This window comes from Dermacentor andersoni, chromosome 1 (genome assembly GCF_023375885.2).
Source record: "Dermacentor andersoni chromosome 1, qqDerAnde1_hic_scaffold, whole genome shotgun sequence".
Classification (NCBI taxonomy): Eukaryota; Metazoa; Arthropoda; class Arachnida; order Ixodida; family Ixodidae; genus Dermacentor; species Dermacentor andersoni.
In genome coordinates this window covers 361,465,437-361,474,169 of record NC_092814.1, presented here as the reverse complement: position 1 = coordinate 361,474,169, position 8,733 = coordinate 361,465,437, and the positions used below count along the sequence as shown (strand labels likewise).

The 8,733-nt window shown below is 42.7% G+C and overlaps 1 pseudogene; it reads left to right on the top strand.

Annotated features, from left to right (window-relative positions):
- The first annotated feature begins 635 nt into the window (after nt 1–635).
- LOC126516627 (uncharacterized) lies at nt 636–1,447 on the top strand (annotated as a pseudogene).
- Nucleotides 1,448–8,733: the final 7,286 nt, after the last annotated feature.

Sequence of the window (8,733 nt, the reverse complement as noted above, 5' to 3'; positions counted from 1 at the left end):
CATCTATGACCTTCGAAAGGATGCTAGGACAGTTTTGAAAACCGAGCGCAAAGCGCAGGTGGAGCAAAATGGGTCGTTTGTGCACTTTGGCATTTCAGCTGAAATTCGTCAAGTGTTGCGGCCGGGATAAGTAGGTCCAAGGGAACTCACGATACAGGGCAACATCGATGGAGTTTCTCATTGACAGAAGTAGCCAGCTTTCCTTTTGGCCGATTTTGTGCCGCATAACAAATGTGGAGGCATCACCACCATTTGCTTTAAGTGTGTATTGTGGTGCAGGGAAGCCACCATGTCTGCAGGATTATGTAGAGCCATTCGTGTGAGAGGTCTTGGGGCTTGCCTCTGAGGGGTCAAGCATAGATTTTCGAGTAAAGGTGAGCATCGAAGTCGTCGTGTGCGATGCTCCGGCAAGGAGCTGCGTGAAATGTACTGTTGGCCCCATTGACTATTATGCGTGTGAGCGATGCAACCAAAAAGCGCGGCACATTGAAAACAGGGTGAAATTTCCCAAACTGCATGCACCAACGCGAACGAATGTATCATTTCGATTTCAAGAGAACAAGCGCCACCATTCTGGTTTTTCACCATTTCTATCGCTTGACGTCGACATGATTGCATTTTTCCCATCTGAACACATGCACCTCGTTTGCCTGGGAGTCATGCGACGACTCTTAAAGAATTGAGTATGCCAAGGCCACAGTAATAGATTGAGCAGACTGTATCGTTGCCAACTAAATGAAAGCCTGCGAGAGGCATCCAGAGCATTTCCACATACTTCCAGTGAAAGCCAATGGGTGCAGAAGAACATTATCGTTGGAAGGCAACAGAGTTTCGGACATTCCTTCTAGGCCACTCTGACTCCATCACACTAGAAGCATTTTGTAATGTTTGATGTAGCTATCAGAATTTTAGCATCACCCCAGCACTACTGTGAGTAGAATGATTTTGCCAAAGATGTGCTGAGGTACTTTGCTCAAGTGTTTAGTGAGGTATGCGGAAAAGAACAGCTTGTGTACAATGTGCACTCACTAATTAATCTTGCTGACCAATGCATGGCCCATGACCCATTGGATCAGTTTAGTGCATTCCCTTTGAAAGCTACCTTGGACGAATGAAGAAGTTTCTGCAATCCTCCAACAAGCCACTTTCCCCGGTAAGTAGGAGAATCTCCGAACTGAGGCGCTCGTCCAAGAACCAAGTCGACCAGAAACTGCAACATGTGAAGCCTGCCGACTGCTTCCTGATTGACAGTGCGCCTGTGGTTGTTCTGGAAATAATGGGAGACCACTTCGAGGGTGGGATTTTACCAAATACCACGGACTTTTTCAAACTTCCACTTAAGTCGTCTCAGTTGAATATTTGGCGCTGCGACACCTTAAGTAATAGAAGTAAGGTCTGGCCTCTTAATGACCTCCGGAATACTGCTCAGTGCCTGAGCCTTAGCTAAAAGCAAGATGTTGTTGTTCCTCTTTTGCAGTTTCACTGAAGCTGTCAGGGGTCGATGGACTTATAACCCAAACTGCCATAGTCAGTCATCTGACTGCCATATTGCTATGCCTCCAATGACCACAATGTCTGTTCTATATGAGGCCGACAGTTGGGCTTGTTGGAATTCAACGACAAAGACATTTTCAAACAGAAGTTATCCTTTTGTCTCTGCACCTCTTTTCATTTCTCCTATGTGCTGGAACATGTCCTTGCCGCGAATCACCTATTCAAGCCATGTTCAAGCTATCTGCTTCAAGCATCTTGTCACTAATACAGTCGTTAGAACTATTGTCCAGAGTGTTTGAATGGCATCCTTTGGCCTACACAGGTGGCATTTGGTGGTAACACTGGATTCGGGTAGCTTACAACTGTGTATGGACTGCTGCACTGATGGTACTTCCCTAATCTTTCTCCTCGCAGGCCTTCGTGTCTTCCGCAGCTGCAATTTCCTGAAGGCACCGCGTTGCCACTAACCAAAAGTAGAGATAACACATTGCAAAACTTTCATCAGTACACGCCAGGATGTGTTATCTTGACTTTTGTTCCATGGCACCTCCACACGCTACAGTTACCGAAGCCACAGTGGCCACTAAAGTGAAAAAGATTAAGGCAGCATTGATCGGTGCAGCAGTGCAAGTCCCTGTTCAATGGCAGAGCTGCAAGCTCTCCCTTTGAGGACTGCACTTGCATAGCACCACTTTTGCCTCTGCTGCCGGGAAGCAGCAGACGATCAGGAAGTCCATCAGATACAAGCATGAGCGTGTTCTCAGATGTAAGGTATCTAGAGCCAGGTGTTATCGGTAGATGTCACCCAAGCAGGCTTAAGCATGCAGTTCAAGCACTTAAGCATGCTGATAACTGTACAACCCGGAAAAACTGCATGTCAAGCCTCCAAGGTGCAACCCGAGCTTTCATTTCAGGCTCGGGCTGCCATGCCTCTTGAGAAGTCACCGCTCTCATTCGGGCACATCACAACCTCCACTGCTTATGTTTTGATTGACACAGCAGAGCATCTGAGCCATCCAGTTCTGCAACACAGAATCCAGCTGAGCCTGCACCTTACTTGCTAAAACTGTACTTGTGCCTTTGATACCTCCAGTTTCTACGTGTTCATATGCACTTCACCTGGAACAAGCTGCAGCACCGAACACTAAACGGCCTTTTTCAAGGCCACCCAAACTATATGACTGGTGCGGACATGGCAGCTCCTACTCTGCTCTCCCTGACCCTCTAGAAAAATAGCACGTAGTTATGCACGTGGAAATATCATTTGGAATCTTGGGAAGCTCTTCTGGAAAAGAAATATATACAGAACAGTATTTCTTTTCTAGAATAAACAGAATGAATGAGCAAGAGAATAAACAAACCATCTCTTTAGTAATCATACATAATGCTGCTATGGAATAAAAGGAAATAAGCATAACTAGGCAACATGAAGTGAACAAGAAACCAAAGGTTTCCAGACTTGTTTACCATGAGAGTAACAAAGAAAAGTGGCAATGTGATGCCATTTTAGACTTCATCTGTGCAAGGGCTGAGTGCCTTTTAAATGCTGCTGCAGACAGGTTAAGCTTTCTAGTGCTAGGCGCCCTGTGCTTGCAAGCTTACTCAAAACTCGGGGATGAATTTCTACAACCAGCATGTTTTAAATACAGCCGCCTTCTTTTAGAAAACAAACCACCATAAAATTGAGGAAAACACAAGCAAAGGAAGTGACAGAACGTAAGCTAGACTTACAAATGTTAGTTTAACTTCACAATGCGCACCAAATAATTTTTGATACGCCGAGTTTGGTACCTCAAAATGCCGACTTAAGTTTGGGAAAGTTTATGCGAAATTCACTCTAGTATCTTCGACACACCGGACCTAAAGTTTCATTGTGGGTAGCTTAGATAACCAATAATAATTACGAACTTCTAAATAGGATGTGTCTGCACTCACCTACGCAAGATCCAAACGTTATTCTAAATGTCTGCATTACTTCTCAGCGAGCATAACATATGGAATACCTGCACATCCAGAGCTGTGTTAAGTATGTTTCCAAAAGGTCAATTTCAAGAGCTGTGCATGCTTTTCCTATCTCATACACACAATTAAAATTGGAGGTAGAGCCACATTCACAACAAATAAAGAATACAGGTAAGTGGTCACATGTGTGCCCATGGGCAGCAAAGAGCAATGTTCGCGCATTCTATCGTTCATGCGCTGACCAATCTGCAGTATGTGAACCCTGCCATATATCAAAGGGTCCTGCAAATGATATCTGTTGTATGTGAACTCTGTGGCATATTTTGACATGCAGACACCATTGAATTGGTTACCAAATGGCTACAGAAGCCATCAAGCATGCTGTGTGCAGAAAACAGAAGATTCACCCCATTATGCCCCTTCTTTACTTTCTTATGCGAAAATGCACAAACATGACATAATTTGCTGTTTAGTCTCCGCTGTGTGATGATTCCTTGTTACGTGTATTGATGCCTCACATCTTTTTACGTTCACTGTGACACCGCAGCTGTTGTACTACTGATGCTCATCAGCTTCCAGGCAACAAATTTCTTGCTGACCGCTCAATTCATTTGGGTGAATGCAGCACTCTTTCCAGGCGTTAATCAATAACCACATGCCTAACACTACAAAAAAGAACTGCAACAAGGCGCATCAACTGACTTTACTAAAGCCTGCCTAGATTGCAACATTTGCATCCCCATCAATCTTAGCCCAAGCAATAGAGCAGGTTAGTGATTTTCATCACCTCACGTATTTATTACTCACACCTTAAATGCAGCAGTTCTAGCTGCTTCCACACATGCAAAAAGATAGCACCAACAGAGTATATACATCTGCATCTGCATCTATGCATGCAGCATGCACGGCGTTACTGAAACAGCCTCTTGGTTTGCTGCTGGAACAATGAAGCAAGACTGTATTCCACACTCAATTTTACATTATCTTCAGCTATGCCGTGGAAGCCGAGACGCGGCACCATTAGTGTATCCGTGATTCCTCGTGGCATGTTCTTATGTTTGTCATGCACGCGCTGTTTTCGACATGACCCCAATTACGAATAAAGCTTATAAGTTTAACCACTACCCCCCACCACATCAAAGGTACACTTAAAATAAAAAATAAATTACCTTACACTCGTAAAGCATTCTTTCAAACTATTTTCATTCATTTGGCAGGAAGAGATTGACTTTTTCTTCAGAATATAACGGCCAAATGTTTTTTTCTCTTTCTTTTAGTGTCGTACGGGCACACGGGCACATCGATACGTATGAAAGATATCAGAGTGTTCTCTCATATTCGGGATGAGTTAAGATGGGGTAAGTAGGAAAATGTTTCTAAGGTTATTCTTTGGTTCCTTTAGAATGAAGTCATTTTTACACAGCATACACATTTAGATCTTGTCAAAATTCAAAACGTCGCACTGAGCTGGTGCCGGAACTTCACTGCAGCACCACCACTCATGTTTCACTTGTGCCTTCGCTGACTTCCAAGCTGCCTTCTAACAGTGGCGGTTTTGCCATTGCAGTGCATAATTTACTAATATAGCGTAAATTGGTAACTCTCTTTAGCACATCTTTAACGTAAAATGTAACATTGCTGTTACAGTTGTGCCTAACTTGAGGTGACCACGCGGTTATGAAAACAGACACCAGAACCACGAAAATGTTTGCGTGGAATGCCATGGGAGATAATGACGATTTGGTTTGAGTGAATGCACTAGCCACTCAGGCTTGCACCGTGTCATGCTAAACATACTCTGCTTCTCAGGTCTCGTTATATAGTCTATGCATGGTATGGTATATTAGCAGCAGTGCATAAAGACAGGCTTCCTTGTAGGAGCACGTAGAAGCAATAAACAACGAACAAATTTTGTGTACACGTGACTTCTTCAAGCTTAGCACCATTTTGGTTGCCCTATATAGAGAGACAGATTGCAGACATGTAAATATTTGTTTAGTATTCAGGAAACATCATGCAAACATAGAAGATTGATAAAGGAGCAAGGGGAAGTGCTGACTCGCAGCTGAGGTTTTATAGATGCTGTGTGCAGCGAGATATACAACAAAAATAAAAAACATAACAGACTACTAACTTGAAAATAAAAAGCGCAACTATCTATGCACTAAAGAACGCCTTTATAATTCAGGGAAATGGAAGTATACCTGCTGTGTATTTCATCGATTCTGGTATCGTACATTTGTGTAATATTCTACATGGTCAAGCTGAGTATTGCTGTGATAGATGATTCTTTAAACAAGTATCTGGCTGCACTGTTGATAACTGACCACAATGTGGTTGTTTGTTGGCTTTATGCTCCTGCAATGTTACATCAATGTAACTTCGTGTTTCTCCTGTATAGCCGAGTCAATACAAGAAATTCTGCCTCCAGCTATTCAAATGGCTGGAGGTGTTTCTAGCACCACTGCCCCCTTTTTTAATGAAGCGTTACTTGTTTATAGCAGCGTAAAATTTGTGAGCTCATACTTTATTGTGCGACAGGATTGTGACTTGGAACTTGCACTGGGCAACCACTTCATCATGTAATATGGCATGTGCCTATGGAGCTGTGGTAACCGTCTGTATGTTCTTTTCTTCCCCATACATATGCTCCCTGCCAGTTCGAGCTTTCCTGGAAAATCACTTTCTGGAACGTGCATTTGTTAAAAAAACTTTCTCATCATTAGTGTGTTACCTCGAGAAAGCCTCATTGTATCAATAACTCAAACACAAAAAGAAGGGCCTAAGGACACCTGGAAATTCTCATATTTTAAGCAACATAAGAATCACACGCCACCCATATGAAATAAATGAAAACAGCATGTTGGTGTAGTTCTCACAGATGTTCAACAAGTGAAATTTCCTTCCAATAGCACTAGCAGAACGGAGCTTCTAGAGAACAGCTGCAAACAGGAGCACGTAAACAAGTTTCTTAAATGCAAGAACATTCACTCCGGCGTTACACTTTTATGAGGCTAATCATAGGCAGGCTACACTTGAACGCACAGCACTGAAAGCCTCAGCGAAGAGCATTATACATGCAAACAAACTGACAACATACCCAAAGAAACCTGACCATACATTGTGTAATGTTTACCTACATATCGAAGCTCAGTGGCGCAACTAGAATGCATTGAAATGATAAATGTAAAAGCGTGCTGTTGGCCGCTCTACTGAAGAAATAAGTACTGCATGTGCCAAAGACAGAGACTGCACATGTACATGAATAAAAATGACATCTTCAGTGTTTTGAAATAAAAGAAAATGCTATAAAATGAACAGATGTGGGTTTGGAACTCATTTCATCTGTCCCTGTATGTCCTAGTTACATGTCTGCGTTAATAAGTGCCACTAGCAGCATGCATTGCCATGAAGTGTTGTTAACTAACCAGGCTTCTGCATTGCTACTTTCTGGTTCCAAAATACTTTAATCAATTCAAACCTATGCATTTAAATGTTTTTGCTCGCTACCACAAAGTGTGTGTTACTTGCAAGCACCTACTTGACTTCCTTCAAGCAACTGCATGGTAGCAGTATTCTGGCGCATGATAACTTCTGTGCTGTAAACAGTTTGGAATGTATGCATAAGTAAGGACAGCTGAGGCATTGGTGGGGAATGCAATGAAATAGCACTGAAGACGAACGCACAAGGAGAAACAGATAGTGCTCGTGACTATCAACTAAAGTTTATTAGAAAAGTTGGTGTTATTTCATCATGTTACCATGCCAGCTTTCCAGCTGTAATTAGTTATGCAGATTTGAAACCATTTGCAGTGCTAAAAATGAACACAAAAAGCAGAAACAACACGCCTTTTGAGCAAACTTCAGTTCACATAAAAGGACTATTAGAGGGCCTAGGTGCATATATGACATGATTTCAGTGATAAAAAACACAGCACGAAACTAAGGGTAGACATGAGGCAAGTGCTTTGGGGGTTGGGATTGTTGACTGTGTATGTGTCAGATGGTGCAACATTTAACTAAAAGGCCTTCTAAGAGTTACCATGGAAGGGTATACATTACCTTCCAGTGTGGACAACCCTGAATACACTTCTTTTGTCTATTCAGTAGACGTGGTGTTTGTGACTATGCTACTTCGCTGGTGAGGCTGAGGGTTTAGCTCGATCGTACGAGTTGTGCCCACAATACAATGAATGTGGGCAAAATGCAAAATAACGCTCGTGTATAATGTGCTTTGTTGGCTGCATGTTGTGGACTCCTAGATGGCCAAAATGAACTCGAGTTCTTTCATTACATCTTCTCCGACAGCTATATACTTGTCGCTCAGGAACATCGAACCCCATGAGTCAAGTTTTTCTATGAACAGTATTTGTTGGTCACTTGTAGGAGTTGTTATTGTGCGCAATGTAATGGACGACTGTGGAACTTTTAATGATGAACTCAAGAGTTTGTCATGACACGGAATGCTTCGTATTATACTCTATGACTTTAGCAGCGTCTAATATGTGTTAAGATAGGCATACTAGCCTCGACCACACATAAAGAATGCGGTCTGTAGCTTTGACTGCAGTTATTTTTTGATGAATGTATGTAGAAAAAGATGAAAACAATTAATGTAAAGCAAATTTGCAACAGATATGTAAACAGCCGCCTTTAATGAAATAATGGTATTGCACTTGTTGGGTGGATCATGCACAACATCAAAAACCTCAGTTTCTTAATGCTCCATGAGTTGTGCATAACGTTAGTGCTAGTGCTAAATTGCTGTACAGGATAAACTAAACTACTGTATGGCAAGATAAACTAAAAGAAGTAACGGTATAATAGAGTGAGTCATCATCATCATCACCAGCCTTGTTACGCCCACTGCAGGGCAAAGGCCTCTCCCATACTTCTACAACTACCCCGGTCATGTACTAATTGTGGCCATGTTGTCCCTGCAAACTTCTTAATCTCATCCACCCACCTAACTTTCTGCCGCCCTCTGCTACGCTTCCCTTCCCTTGGAATCCATTATGTAACCCTTAATGACCATCGGTTATCTTGCCTCCTCCTTACGTGTCCTGCCCATGCCCATTTCTTTTTCTTGATTTCAACTAAGATATCATTAACTCGCGTTTGTTCCCTCACCCAATCTGCTCTTTTCTTATCCCTTAACGTTACACCTATCATTCTTCTTTCCATGGGCACGTTGCAAGTGCTAGGCGGCGCCCTGTCTTTCCGACCCCTGGCGCCATCTGACGAATAGATGCGCGAATGTGGTAGGATTACTCACGG